Here is a 17,113-nt window from a genome sequence, read left to right on the forward strand (position 1 = left end):
TACAAATCTGAGTGACCTCAAGTGTACTGTGAATAAATTTTATCATTTGGCATGATACTTAAGTCTATTTTCTTGCAAAGAATTATTTAAAATGTGTTGCAATATACAATTTAACTGATTTGTATAAAGACACTTGTAGCTTATTTATACAAATGACATAATTCATTTGACAGTGTGTACAGCCTTAAATCCCATGGAATAAACTTTTACACCACTGTGAAAGATTCCTCCAAAGTGGGTAATAAAGAAAAAAATATATATAAGTGGGAAAAGATAACATTAAAGATAACTATCCTTTTCCAAGGTTTGGCATCCAGTTTCTAAATTATCAAGACTCCTGGTATCTTTTCCTATTACTCAGTGAGACAAGATAGCATTGGTTCTGGAGTCAGAAAAACATGGTTTAAATTCAAGTCTGGCTTTGCTTCAGCCACTTTACCTCACTGCACCTCAGTTTCCTGGTGGTAATTCCAGTTTGCAGATTGTCGTGAGAATTGAGGTATGTGTATATAGCCTAGTATATATACGACGCTCATTAAATTATAAAAATTATCTTTACTAGGGTATTCACATGCAAATTAGATGGTAAAGGGTTTAAATTCAAACCTGTTGTTTTGTGTGTGAGCTGTTTTGGTAAATGATTTGAAGGGAGAACAAATTGAAATTAAGCATTTAAATGAGAAGGACTATATATGGATTCCAATTATCCTTATCTTTTGGTTCTTCCATAATCCTTCCCCATTATTTTCAGTTAATTGGGCTTTTCTCTGTCCCCAAATTTCCCCAGAATTAGGTGGTTTCATGAATAAATGTGAAAGCTTCTTCAACAATATTATAAAACGCAGTTTTTGCCAAACACAGTGGCACTTTTCATGGGTAAAATAGAAGCATTTCCATTTTTAAAATAATAGTATGTAGAATTATGCATTGGAGTTAGAGTCAAAATTTGATCCATATTTTTCATTTTATATTTACTGTTCTGTTTGCTATAGCAGAGAGGGTAGGAAAAAATGGCCTGCATGAACTAGCAAAGAATATATTTAAAGCCACCTTTCTTCTAAAATAACTGAGGCCTTGCTACAATTTCAGACTCATTGTACTTAGCTGTTCAAACCAAGCCTTCTATTTTTTATGCCCCATGCCCATTGCAATGGATTGTAATGGTTTTGTGCTCACAATTGCATATGTACCCTCTATTCTCATATACGTTTATCATTTTCAATGTAAATTCACCACCAGGGCTATAGACTATGGCTCTATACTATGCACTTACAGAAAACTTAATGAAAAGAATAAATTATAGAGGAAGAAATTACCAGCTACCAATATGATCCTAATACCAGGGGCCCTGAAATTCTTTACTGTATGGCAAAACTGCTTCCAGTGATTACAGCATCAGTGGGGAAAGTGGATAAAAGGAATTAACATGAATTGAAAAGAACCTTCTTTTTGCTTTTGTTAATATAATAATGTGGTTATGCAGCAAATTAAGTGAACCAGGTAAATTGTTGGCTGTTGTGAAACACAGGGTTATATGTTGTTATATTGTTGTCCTGAATGAATGGAGTAGAGAGCTGTACCACTCTAGAGTATTGGGAGAGCAGTAGTTACATGAAGCCCAAAGATATTTCCAGAGACTTCTCCCTTGAAATAACTTCCTCTCCCCTAAGTGCTCAGAAACTACAAATAATAAGTTGCTTCCCTATGATTTGGCAGGTACCAAAAGACTCCCCTACCCCAAATAGTTCCCTTCCAAAAAACCAGAAATTTTCAGATTACTCACACCTTTGGATAGAGTTTATAAAGACTCTGGTGACCACAATTTTATCATCTGAATGGATAGCTTAAACACAATGGCCTATGAACTGTATCAGATCTGTAGATTTGTTTTCTTTGACCAAAAAGCAATAAAAAAATTAATGTACATTTAAACATGGAGAACTTTCACATTAACATTTAGGTTCCACGCTTCTTTTGAAAATTCATGAAATCTGACAAAACTAAACTCACATTCCTCCACAGAGAACACTGACTTTGGGTCACTCCATCTCTGAGACTTAGTTTCCTCACCTGCAAAAGGTAGATAATGATATCTAGGTCACACACTTGTTATTAGGATTAAATGAGATAATAAACAGAGAGAGCTTAGTACATATTAAGCACTTGATAAATGATAATAATTATCAGTATCATTGATTAGTGGCTGCCCCCTGTAGACAGGGCATGTACCCTCCAATTTGGCACCAACCCTTCTGTACAAGATTTTTCTCTCACAATAGAGATGATGAACATTAGTTGCCATTTTATCAGTATACTTGCACTGCTCCTTCCTCATAAGAATACTTCTATTTTTCAAAATGAATGATAAACTGAGAGAATTTGTACATTTTTATAGAAAAATAGGAAAGAACACTAAAACACTAAATAATCTCCAGATACTTTATACACTGCCTGGTTTCTAAGCAAGGTGGATCTTGTCCACCATGAAAAGTGCTAATTTAGTTAAAGTTTCTCCCCACTTGGAAGTATTGTTGTTGTTCTCACATTGTGTGTTTCAAACTGGCCAATCTTAGTTTCACAGTTTCAAGACTTCAAAAACATCCCAAGATATCTGAGTAGTGCATTAAAAACAAAGTTGGTAGAGTTTGCTTTTAAAAATCTGTTTGAAGTCAAGATGTGTTCAAGAAAAAAGATGCTCCATCTTCTGAAGCTGTGATATTTATTCTCTGTTTACCCTTATCCCTTTTTCCCCAGATCCATTTTCTACTCTTTTCTGACCTGCTCTGTGTTCTTGGAAGGCTTATCTCTACTAACAGCATTACTGGAGCTCTCTTGCTGGCTGGCTTCTATTTATGTCTTACTTCTAGTTAATTGACACCAGGAGGAGACTGGAAGGGTGGAAGAGAGGGAGGGATAAAAAAGAGGCCAGAGAGGAGAGGTCCTTATATTTAACCCCATTCATACTCCCTGGCTCTGTTTCATTGTGGTTCTTCTATGGTCACAGTTTTTGTAGTATGGCCCCTCTTCTATAGCTCCAAACTCACTCTAAACTCCAGTAACACCATTCTCTCCCCTTGCCCCTTCAGGCCTAAGGGTGGTAATGGCTTCCTATTGTGGTTAGTTTCTGGGAACCTCCACATCTCTTATTAGTTCCTTTAACTCTGACTATTCCTCTCTAAGCAATCTCTTGAGACATTAAATTCTGACAAGACTCTGACTGATAAAGAAGCCATTACCAAATTTGCTATTTTATTTACAATCTTTTATATAGCCTTAATTTTTGAGCTATCCTTGTTAAAGCAATAAAAAGAAAACCTGTGAACAGTCTACAGTGATGATTCTATTAAGTATATAATATTTATAATTGAACAGGTATATCACTATTTAAGTGTTTCTTTTTGCAAAGCCAAGTTTGCATAAATGTGTATCATTTTAATATCATTTATTTTGGCATGGAAGAAAACACAGAATAAAGTAATCCTAGTAACAACATTAATTCTTATTCCATATCATAGAGTGTCACGTCTCAAAACTCTTGAATCAATTGAGGTTGGGTGATAAGTATTACAGTGTTTCATGTGTTGAAAATACTTATTATTTAATAGGGCACTTTTTTAGCCCTGGATTGAGTATGCCTTGAAACACAAAGCACCAAGAAATATTTATTTTTATTGAAGCCAAACCATTAGGATAGTCAAATAAGTGTAATTTTAGCACCTCGGCAACCATGAAAGACAAATAACAACTAAGGATGGTGATGACAGTGATTTACTAAAAAAACTAATCCTCCAGGGCCTGTCCTGTGCCAAGGATAGAATTACTTAACATCTTTTCATTTCTAACCAAAATATTAGTCAATAATCATCCATATTAACTACAATGACCCTAAACTCTCAAAATATTCTAAAATGCCTATTGAATTATTAAATGAATTAAGATATGCTATGTCTAGTTTTGGTTTTATGTACACTTAATTGCATAAGTTTTATATTATTTTTGGTAATTGCTAAGGCATATGTTATACATTTCTTTAAGAAATGTGTTGATGCCTACTTTATGCAAGATGTGCTCAGAACTGTGGATGAAATGACAGTGAATAATAATGGTGTCCGAATATCTTGGTTAATTGAGAATAATTTTGAGGTTCATTAAACATTTACTCCACCTCCCTACCATGATGGATACAATGAATTTTGCTCTACATGGCCAAATACATTAAATAAAAATGTAAAATTACAAGGTTTCACTTTATATTATGATTTTAACATTCTTACCAATTTCTAAACTCTCTCACCACAGTTGTTACATTTATAACAATCAGTAGAATGTTAGCTATGGCTACTTTGGGTAAATATTTGTATTTCTTACTGTTTACTTGATAATGTATTCTGCCTTAGGCTGTCTTTAGGCATCTGTGATGGTGACAAGGAGATTCATCTCTCTCAAAGATGATACATATAAATCAGTTTGAGTTTGAGATGGCAAAGGGTAAACTGCTCTGAAATGTGATACCAAGTAGGATGCATTTAATTGTGGTCTCTTGGGTGAAAGAGAATTTGAACATGAGACCTCACCCCATGCTGCTCTGGAAAATGGGAAGCCCATCCCATTGCCAGATATCATTTGTGTTTCATATACGCATGGGTAGCTCAGGGTATACGCCAAAATGAGTTCAATTTTTTAAAAGCAGGATTTTCAACACTGAGATTTGAGAAAGAATGTGTCGGTGGGCACTATACTTTCTCCCTCTGCCTCATTCTCTACATCTAATCAATGTTTTATAAATTGTACCTCCTAAATATCCCTGGAATACACCATTACTCTCCATCCCCATGTCACTTCCGTAGGAGGAATCACTCTCATCTCTTACCTGGACCACTCCATCCTAACAAGTCGCCCTGAATCCAATCTTTTCCCCTTTCAAACTAGTTTTCATATTGCAGCGTCACTGATCTTTCTAAATAAAGCACCACTCTGATGCCACCCTGTGCCTTGCCTTCAGGCTTCCCATTGCCTGCTAAGTTCAAAAGTCTTAACAAGGCATGCAAGTCTAAGTCTCATCTCTTGTTACTAACTACCCTTATTCCTATGCAGTTATACTTCATGCTGTAATCATACTAAACTGCTTACAGCTCCAAATATATTTATTTCCTTCCTCATATTCTGAATTTAGCACATGCTAGTCCCTCTGCCTAGTACACCCTTTTCCACCTCAGCCCTGCTTTTGCTAATGCTAACTCTTAGTCATTCTTCAGGTCTCAGCTGAGACAGCCTTCTCCCAGGAAGCCTCCTCTAACTGTCAAAGACTGTGTTAAATATCCCTCCTTTATTTTACCAGAGCACTTTGTAATTCCTTGATCATACCACTTAATCTCACTGAATTTCAACTGCTTGTCGAGCTTTTTAACTAGACTGTAAACTCCATGAGAACAATTTTATCTTGCGAATCATTACATCCTCAATCCCTAGTATAATGGGTCCAAATAGTTTTTTTTTAAGTGATTAGGCTTCCTATCCTATATTTACAGATTTTTGACTTGAGAGAATCAGTAGCCAGGTGAGCAACCTGAAAATGGAGGAGCTCTAAATTTTGGAGGAGGAGGACTGCCTCTTGGGTTGTCTGTCATATTCAGAAACTCAATCTATAAAACGATATGCTATATAAAGAGCTCTCTCTTTCAGGATTTTTTTTTTTTTTGCATTAGCAGTACAAGGCACCCATCAAGCTTGAAAATTACTGGGGTTTTCCCCTTTATTACAAAGGTTGGGCAAATTAAAAACATCTTGTCAAGGCAGAAAATCCTCTTCACAAGATACATAAAAGAAAAAAAAACATTTTTTTATTGAGTAAGCACTAAACCAGATTACAGTGTGCATCATACTCAATCTTCCTGGAGATTACAAAGATGGAAAGTAATTCTATCCTATATATCACCAAGCAGCCTCAATCCATCACATACATGTTTTCAAGATTAACCATAACTTGTCTTCCCATAAGAGAACTTTACAACACCTTTGTTATACATTCTTTTATAGTTCATCCCATATTCACCTGGCATTGAAGTAGCCATTTGTGTTAGCTAATTGCCTTTCTCTGAAGGAAAAATAAAACTTCTATCACTAGGATAAGCATTTGGTTACAGCTCAAGGCAAGGCATTCCCACAGTGACAGGGAGATAGAAGCACTATATTCCTTGATGTTTACATTTCAAAGAGATGGCTCCCTGACACTTAAGAAAAACACTCCGGGATTGTAAAGCTGGCAAGAGGCTTGTCTAGACTTTAAAAAGATCTACAGAGAATCAAAAGGAGAAGAAGTATTCACAAACAATAGGTTTTTTTTCACAGAAATGTACTGAGAAAGGGAGGAGAGAAATCACTTTCCCTCTTGGCAATGGGGAAAAAATCATTTAAAAAAAATTTACGCTTAAGCCAGTCAGCTCAAATAGTTAGGTAGGACTCTGTTCCTTCTTGAGATGTAGGCCTCCCTAGTAGAACATATTTTCTCTCTCACAATCTATGTACCTCACATTATAGAATAAATGTATTGAGAAAGCCACACTCATGGCTTTAAAAAAATACATATGCTGATGAGATGCCCAGATTATATCACTGGTCTAGACTTTTCCCTTGAACTAAAAACTCATATACAGAGGATATATTAAAATATTAAAATATTGGTACTACCTGGTATTGACCAATCAAAAGAGATACCAGCCTGTATGCATATATGCAAATACCTACTGAAATTTCCACTGAATAATTAACAGTCATCTTAAATGTAATGTGCCCAAAACATCTATCCCTAACCTTCTGGTACCATAGTCTTCCCAGTATTACTAAAAGTTGACTCTATTCTTTCGTTACTTGAGCCAAAAAGTAGGAGTCGTCACTAACTCTTCTCTTTCTCTTATGCTCCACATCCAGCTTATCAGGAATCCTGACTTCTCAAACTTAAAAATAAGTTCCTGAATCTAAACACTTTTAATGCCCTCAACTGTTAAGACTCTAGTCAAAACTATTACTTTTTGCCTTGATTATTGTCAAAGCCCAGTAACTGGTCTCCCTGCTTTGTACCTTGTGCTCTTACATTCTCTTCTCCACACAAAAGCTAGAAGGATTCTTTAAAAACCCAAGTAAGATCATGTTTCTCTTCTACTCAAACCTCTAATGACTTTCCATTTCAATAGAATATGAGTCAAAGTCTATACAATGGCTTACAAGATTGCACAAGGCCTCCTATTATTCCTGCCACCTCATCTCCTATTACTGTCCTTGCTGCTCACTGCACTACATCCACACTGGCCACTTGATGTTCCTAAAACATGCTAGGCATGTTCTGGCCTTGAAGCCTTTGAACTGGGTATTTCTTCTATCATGAACTCTCTTTCCCCAGCTATTGGCATGGTTCTTGCCTTTACTTCCTTCACCATTTCTGGAAGTATTTTTCAAATATATTTTCATTTGAGACATAATGTACATACCACAAAATTCACCATGTTAAAGTGTAGAATTTGTTGGGTTTTAGTATATTCAAAGAGTTGCACAATCATCACCATTTTATAATTCCAGAAATTTTTCATGAGCTCAAAAGGATACTCTGGGGGAAGTGACATCAGCATCATGGTGGAGTGAGTTGCTCCCTTTGTCTCTCCCCTCAAAGTCATAAACAGTGGGACTTCTATTGACCAACAAAGGACTTCCTGCACAGTACATCAGAATTCCTGAGAGATACATGCATCTATACATCTGAAGGTGGATGGACTGCACCTCTGGGAGGCACTAGACCTAGAAGAGCAGGCTCCTTCCTTACCCCTGGTGACAGTGATCCAAAACAAGAATGCTCCTGTCAGTGGTTGGAATGCCATGACCTGAGGTTTCGAGGAGCACACTGGCATGCACCAGAGACCACAGGCTGCAGGAGCAGCAACAGCACTTATGGCTTTGCCCCTGCCCCATCTTAGTGGTGGTGGGTGGTGCTCACAACCTGAGGCTTTAGGAAATAGAGCAGTATTGTCAATCCCTCCCCCTCCCCAGGCAGCAGCAATCTCAGTCTTTTCAACAAGGGCTACACCCAAACCAGGTATACCACTGGCAAAGGTGGTTTTGCACTGACTTGATGTTTCAAAAAGCACACTGGTGCTGGAGACCAGAGGCTGCAGGAGCAGCAGTGGCACTCACACCTTAGCTCCTGCCCCTAGCCCAGCAGTGGCAGGTGACACCTGAAACCTGTGGCTTTGGGAGCCACAGAGTAGACTCTGGGCCCCTGACAGTGACAGCAACACCTGAGAACTCAGCACCATGGCAGCAGTGCAGCTAGCTATCCAGATAACTCAGGAGCAGCAGTGCAGATGGTGCACGGAACATCAGTACCCAAGCCCATGGAGAGCCCACAGAGAGCAACTGGGGGAACAGGAACATGGCAACTCAAGAAGCAGCAGAAGTACTCACAGCCTGGTGACATTGATGGCAACATCTGAGACTGTAGTGACACTGCAGGCAGTAAGGCACCAGCAACCTTGGAGGCAGAAGCAGCACAAGGAAGGCAGTGAAGATGACTCTGGCAGAGGCAATAGAGGGTGGAAAGTGCAGGCTATCAAATACAACCAGAATCAGATCATAATCATTGTAACCAAAGCCTTACCTAAATAAGAAAGGTGTTTACTACCACAAATGTTCCAGCATAGGATCAACTCATCAAGCACCATATGTAACTACAGTAACATGGTAGCACAGAAAGAAAGTGACAGTTCTTCAGACATGAAATGAAGTCACAGAAGATTTTGATCTAACTGACAGAGAATTCAAAACAGCTGTCATGAAGAAACTCAATGAGTTACAAGAAAACTCAGAAAGGCAGTTCAATGAGCAGAGAAATAAAAATTAATGAACAGAAGGAGTACTTCACCAAAGAATTTGAAACTCTAAAAAAACCAAACAGAAATTCTTCAGATGAAGAAAACAGTTAATGAGATAAAAAAAAAATAAATTAGAAAGCATTGGAAATAGAGCAGACCATGGGGAAGAGAGAATTGGCAAACTCAAAGGTAGAAATCTAGAAATGATTCAGGTGGAAGAGGAGAGAATGTTAAGATTTTTTAAAAATAGAAGAAATTCTATGAGAAATATATGACTCAATTAGGAAAAGCAACATAAGGATAATGGGTATCCAGAAGGAGAAGAGAGGGGAAAAGGAGCAGAGAGCTTCTTCAAAGAAATAATAGCTGAGAACTTCCCAAATCTGGGGAAAGAACTTAATATACAAGTACATGAAGCTAAAAGAACTCCTAATTATCTCAGCACAAAAAGATCTTCTGAAGGCATATTATATTAAAAAATGTCAAAAGTCAATGACAAAGAATATTAAGGGGGGGGGTCAGAGAGAAGAAAATAACTTACAAAGGAACCCTCATTAGGCTATCAGCAGATTTCTCAGCAGAAACTCTACAGGAGAAGAGAGAGTGGAATGATATATTCAAAATATTGAAAGATAAAAAAATTTCAGCCAAGAACACTCCATGCAGCAAAGTTATCCTTTACCTATGAAGGAGAAATAAAGCTTTCCAAAACAAATGAAAACTAGACCACTAGACCTGCCTTAAAAGAAATGTTGAAAGGACCCCTCCTACCTGGAACAAAAAGGCAAAGGTTTACAAAGCTTTCAGCAAGGTGATAAATAGAGAGACAGAGGCAGAAAATTGCAATTCTATATAAGAATAGGTTAGTAAACAATTATAACATAAATGCTAAAAGGAAAGAAAGCATTAAGAATAACAATAATCACTTCAATTTGGTAACAAACTTGCAACCAAAAAAAGGATAATTTGTGCCAACAAAAGTATAGAAGGGGAAATGGAAAAGGACAGAACCTGCATAGGCTAATGGAGATAAGATGTTATCAGCAGAAAAAGGACTATCTCATCTATGAGATCTTTCATACAAACTGCATGGTAACCACAAAACAAGAAATCATAGCAGAGTCATGAAACATAAAAAGTGAGGAAACTCAGAAAAACATCACAGAAAACCACCAAACTGAAATGGCAGACAGAAATACAAGAAAAGACAAACAATGAAAATATAGAGCAACCAGAAAACAAAAGATAAAATGGCAGTAATAAGCCCTAATGTTAATCACGCTAAGTATAAATGGATTGAATTCACCAATCAAAAGAAACAGCATGGCTGGAGGGACTAAAAAACAAGACTCAACTATATGCTGCCTCCAGGAAACTCATCTCAACTCTAAAGACAAACATAGCCTCAGAGTAAAGGGATACAAGATGATACTCAAAGTATATGGCAAGTAAAAGAAAGCAGGTAGCTGTAGTTATATCAGACAAAATAGACTTTGGCAAGAAAATCAATAAGAGACAAAGATGGATATTATATAATGATAAAAGGAGCATTCCACCAAGAAGACATAACACATTTATTAATATATATACACATAACATAGGAGTACCAAAGCATATAAAGCAACTATTAACAGACCTAAAGGGAGAAATTGACAGCAACACAATAATACTGGGGGACTTTAACAACCCACTTACATCAGTGGCTAGATCATCAAGACCAAAAGTCAACAAGGAAACATTGGCCTGAAATGCAACACTAGACCAGATGGGCTTAATAGATATATATAGAACATTCCATCCAAAAGCAGCTGAATACATTCTTTTCAAGCACACATGGAATATTCTCAAAAGAAGACCATATGTGGGAGACAAAACAAGCCTCAATAAATTTAAGAAGATTGAAATCATATCAAGCATCTTTTTGACCCACAATGCTATGAAATTGGAAATCAACTACAAGAAGAAAGCTAGAGAAGCCATAAATACGTGGAGACTAAACAACATGCTACTGAACATGAATGGATCAATGAAGAAATCAAAGAAGAAAACAAAAAATACCTGGAGACAAATGAAAATGAAAACACAACATAATAAAATCTATGGGACACAGCAAAAGCAGTATTAAGAAGTAAGTATATAGCAACACAGGCCTACTTCAACAAAGAATAAAAATCTAAAATAAGCAATCTAATATTATATCCAAAAGAACTAGAAAAAGAACAAAGCCCAAAGTTAGTAGAAGGAAGGAAATAATAAAATCAGAGAGGAAATAAATGAAATGGAGACTAAAAAGACAATAGAAGGTATCAGTGAAACTAAGTGTTGATTCTTTGAAAAGAGAAACAAAATTGAAAAACCCTTAGCTAGACTCACCAAGAAAAAAATAGGGCTCAAATAAATAAAATCAGAAACGAAAGAGGAGAAATTACAGTAGATACCACAGAAATATGGAGGATTATAAGAAAATACTATGAAAAGCTATACACCAACAAATTGGATAGCCTAGAAGAAATGAATAAAGTCTTAGAATCATACAGCGTTGTAAAACTGAATCAAGAGGAAATATGGAATCTGAATAGAACAATCACAAGTAAAGATTTGAAACAGTAATCTAAAACCTCCCAAAAAACAAAGTCCAGGACGAGACAGCTTCTGTGGTGAATTCTACCAAACATTCAAAGATTTAATAGATATTCTCAAATTCTTTAAAAAATTGAGGAGGATGGGATGCTCCCTAACTCATTTTACCAGGCCAACATTACCCTGATACCAAAACCAGACAAAGACAACACAAAAAAGGAGAATTACAGGCCAGTATTGCCAAGGAACATAGATGCAAAAATCCTCAACAAAATACTAGAAAATTGAATACCACAATACATTAAAAGGATCATACAATATGATCAAGTGGGATTTATTCCAGGGATACAGGGATGGTTCAACATCTGCAAAACAATCAATGTGATATGCCACAACAAAAAAAATGAGGAATAAAACAAACAATTATCTCAATAGACACAGAGAAAGCATTTCACAAGATCCAACATTCACTTATGATAAAAACTCTCAATAAAATGGGTATAGAAGGAAAGCACCTCAACTTAATAAAGACCATTTATGACAAACCCACAGTCAACATCATACTCCATGCTGAAATACTGAGTTATTCCTCTAAGAACAGGAATAAGACAAGGATGCCCACTCTCACCACTCTTACTCAACATAGTATTGGAAATCCTAGCCAGAGCAATTAGGAAAGAAAAAGAAATAAAAGGGATTCATAATAGAAAGAAAGAAGTAAAACTGCAACTATTTGTGGATTACATGATTCTATATATAGAAAACCTTAAAGAATCTACAAAAAAACTATTAGAAATAATTAATATTGTAAAGTGGAAGGGTACAAAATCAACATAGAAAAATCAGTCACATTTCTATACACTAACAATGAACTGGCAGAAAAAGAAATGAAGACTGCAATACCATTTATAATCGCAACAAAAAGAATAAAATAGGTAAGAATAAATTTAACCAAGGAAGTGAAAGACCTATACACGAAAACTATAAGATATTACTGAAAGACATTGAAGAAGGCAAAGATATGGAAGGAAATTCCATGCTCACAGACTACAAGAGTAAACATAGTTAAAATGTCAATATTACCTTCAGCAATCTACAGGTTCAGTGTAATCTCAATCAGAAGCTTAATGATATTTTTCATGCTTACAGAACAAAGAATACTAAAATTCATATGGAACAACAAAATCATCAAATGGCAAAATCAATGCAGAGAAAAAAGAACAAAGCTGGAGGTATCATAATCCCTGAATTTAAAATATACTACAAAGCTACAGTAATCAAAATATCATGGTACTGGCAGAAAAACAGACACTCAGATCAATGGAACAGAATTGAGAGCCCAGAAATAAACCCATACATCTATGGAGAGCTGATCTTCGACAAAGGAGCCAAGAACATACAATGGAGAAAGGAAAGTTTCTTCATTATATAGTGTTGGGAAAACTAGACAGCCATGTGCAAAAGAATGAAAGTAGACTATTATTTTATACCATACACAAAAATTAACTCAAAATGGAGTAAAGACTTGAATGTAAGACTTGAAACCATAAAATTCCTAGAAGAAAACATAGGCAGTAAGCCCTTTGACATCAGTCTCAGCAGTATCTTTTTGAATACCATGTGTACTTGGGCAAGGGAAAAACAGAAAAAATAAACAAAAGGGACTACATCAAACTAAAAGGCTTCTGCATGGCAAATGAAACCATCAACAAAATTAAAAGATAGCCTACCAATTGGGAGAAAATATTTTCAAATCATATATCTGATAAGAGGTTAATTTCTAAAATATACAAAGAACTCATGCAACTCAACAACAAAAATACAAACAACCAGATCACAAAATGGGCAGAGGATATGAACAGACATTTTTCCAAAGAAGATATACAGATGGCCACCAAGCACATGAAAAGATGTTCAACATCATTAATTACTAGGGAAATGAAAATCAAAACTACAATGAGATATCACCTCACACCTGTCAGAATGGCCATGATTAACAGGGCTAATCTTCCTCAGCACACACACACACAAACACAAGAAATAACAAGTGTTAGAGAAGATGTGGAGAAAAGAGAACCCTCATACACTGATTGTGGAAATGCAAACTGGCACAGCCACTATTGAAAGCATTACGGAGATTTCTCAAAAAATTAAAAATAGAACTACCATATGAATCAGCCATTGCACTACTGGGTATTTATCCAAAGAACAGGAAAACACTAATTTGAAAAGATATATGCACCCCTATATTCATTGCAGCAATATTTACAATAGCCAAGACTTGGCAGCAACCTAAGTGCCCATCACTGGATGAATGGATAAGAAAGTTGTGGTACATATATATACAATGGAATGCTACTCAGCCATAAAAAAAGACAAAATTGTGACATTTGCGACAACACGAATGGACCTTAAGGGTATTATTCTAAGCGAAATAAGTCAGATGGAGAAAGATAAATACCGTATGACTTCACTCATATGTGGAATATAAACATATAGATTCAGAGAACAGATTGGTGGTTACCAGAGGCGAAGCAGGTAGGGTGAGGTCAGAAGAGGTAAAGGGGCACATATGTATGGTGACGGATGAAAACTAGACTTTTGCTGGTGAAGATGATGCAGTCTATGCAGAAGCCAGAAAATAATGATATACACTTGAAATTTATATAATGTTACAAAGCAATGTTATCTCAATAAAATAAAATTTTTAAAAAAGGATACTCCACGCTCATTAAACAGTTGCTTCCCCATTCCCCCTACCTCTTCAGCCCCTAGCAACCATTTACTTTCTGCCTCTGTGAGTTTGTTATTCTGATCATTTCATACAAATAGAATCATATAACATGTGGTCTGTTGTGTCTGCCTTCTTTCACTTAGCATGATGTTTTTGAGGTTCATCCATGTGATAGCACGCACCAGTACTACATTCCTTTTAATGGTTGAAAATATTGCATTGTATGGATATGCTATAATTTGTCTATTTATCTCTTGATGGGCAGGAACATTAAGTTTTAAATATTAAAAGTATAAGTTCAACATTAGTGTATCCACAATTATAATTGGTAATGTCAAGATTATACATGGTGTGAACAGAATGCTGTGTAGACATACGTAAATTATTTGCCAGCCAGTGTTTTTTTTAATAAAGTCTCTTCTAGCTCTTGTTTTATTAAATATGTGAATGTAGTGTTTTTATGACTCTCTTACCTCTGAGAACTTGTACTTGGGGTGGGGTTAGCCAGAACCCTAGGACAACAATGGAGTTTTCAGTCCATGTCCGTAAGAGCAGCCTATTGTAGTTACAACCATGAATCTGAATCTGATCTGGAATAAGAGAACACCAAGGCATCACCCTCAGGAATTCAGCCATCAGAGAAACAGCTGTGCCACAGTAATTTTTTTTTCTGTTCAAGGCACTATTCAGTGAGGTACTCAATCCTGTGACCCTTGTGTGCTGTGCTCACAGATGACTGGAATGTTCTGAGAGGGCTTTATGACATCATGATTCTCAAGGATCTGCCCACTTGGGACTGACCAGCATAGTATTCAGAGAGTGTCACCTTTATTGTTGAAGGATGGGCTCCAGCTTGAGAAAGGCCTTGGGCTTCTACCACCTCCTTTCACTTCCAGGGGCACTCTGGTTTCCTTTAGATTTGAAGCAATATCACTTGGCCAAATCTGCATACACTCTGACTAAATATAACTTTGTCTTGAAGTATTTAAAATTAATATAAAATATAATAATATAATAAAATATAACAATATAAAATTACTATAACTGACCATTTTAAAGTGCATAGTTTAGTAGTTTTTAGTATATTCACAAAGTTATGCAACCATCACCACTATCTATATTTAGAATATTTTCGTCATCCCCAAAAGAAACCCCATACAAAGAAACACTCATTCCTTACCTCCCCTCCCCAGACCGTGGCAACTACTAATTCACTTTATCCCTGTGGATTTTCCTATTCTGTACATTTCATATAAATGGAACATACAATTTATGCCCTTTTGTGTCTTGCTTCTTTCGTTTAGCATGTCTTTGAAGTTCATTCATGTTGTGGCATGTATTAGAATTCATTCCTTTTTGTGGCTGAATAATACTCAATCATGTAGATATACAATATTTTATTTATCTAATCATCTATTGATGGACATTTGGTTTGTTTCATCTTTTTGAATATTATGAATAATACTGCTATGGATATTGATGTACAAGTTTTGTAAGGACATATCTTTCATTTTTTAAAATCAAATATCCCCTTCTGATCAAGGCCTGCCCTATTCATCCTATTTAAAATTATAGCATTCCTTTCCCCTTCATGGTATTCTCTATTCCTATTCCCTGGGCTACTTTTCTCCATGACACTCACAGCAATTTGTTTACTGTTCATCTTTCTCCCCTAGAATGCAAACTACATAATGGTAGAGAAACTTGTGTTTTGTTTCTAGCTGTGTTCTCAGTGCTAAAAAAGGGCCTTATACAGAGAAGATGTACAATATGTATTTGTTGAAACTTCCTATGCCCGTTGCTTACTGCTATTACTGTGTACCCATGTATATCCATGGCTTGAAAAGCCAATCTCAGAAAGATTTTGTCCATCTACGTTCCATACCAAAGGAATTGGAAGGTGTTTGTGAACATCCTCTAGATACTCTGTTTCCTAGATACCACCTTACTCTCTTCTAAGTAAAAGAGAGGACCTAGCATTAACACTACAGGGAGAGATGGGAAGAGGACACATATCCCTCAACTTCCTAAAGAAAACAGTGTGATAGAACTGTCAAAATTTCATAACTGTATAATATGGAGGTTAAATACATAGATTATGGAGGTAAAAGGGCCGGATTTGAATCCCTACTCAGCTGTTTTTAGCGGTATGACCTTGAATAATTTAGTTTCTTTACCCTAGTTTTCTCATGTGCAAAAAGGGTAATTGATAGAAGTGCACAAGATGGCGCCGTGAGTAGTCCTCTCTGTCTCTCCCCCTTCAAGTCTACAATTATTTGGACACTCATCGCTTACCAAAGGATATCCAGATAGCATCTCAGGATGTCTGAGACACCCATGCAACTATACATCGGAAGGTAGATGGACTTCCCTCCGGGAGGAGGTGGAGATAGGTGAAAACTCTCCGACCCCGACCGAACAGCCTAGTACCTGCAAGCGGCTTTCTTCCAACGGATGCCCCCAGAAGATCAACACACACCTAGGGCAGAAGCGAGCACACACCAGAGGAGCGACGGTGGAAACAGGTGACCAGAACTCTACCTAAGCCCCCCGCAATTACTCGTAAATGCAGAGGGAAACTCTAGAGTTACACATCTGAGCCCGTGGGGAGAGTCTCGCCCCGCCATTGGCGGGGAGATCCCGCCTGGTGTCCACGGCACCCGGAGGGTCCCAGAGAGAATCACAGAAGGCGGGGCGGCCCCCCAGCTGCCACTGCCTGCACAGCGGGGCAAGGGATTGCCGGAGATCTCGGAGAGGACTGGGGCTGGGTGGAGCTCCAGAGGCCGGCTCCGCGGCCCGGGGGGGAAGCTCCAGAGTTCCGTCCAGGCAGCAGACAAAACTCTCTGTCTGCCATTAGCAGAGGGGCCAGGCCCAGCATTCACAACTCCGGGAGGGTCCCAGAGAGGAGAATATCATGCAGGGCAGCAGCTGACCAGTTACC

This window comes from Equus quagga, chromosome 10, assembly GCF_021613505.1.
Source record: "Equus quagga isolate Etosha38 chromosome 10, UCLA_HA_Equagga_1.0, whole genome shotgun sequence".
NCBI lineage: Eukaryota > Metazoa > Chordata > Mammalia > Perissodactyla > Equidae > Equus > Equus quagga.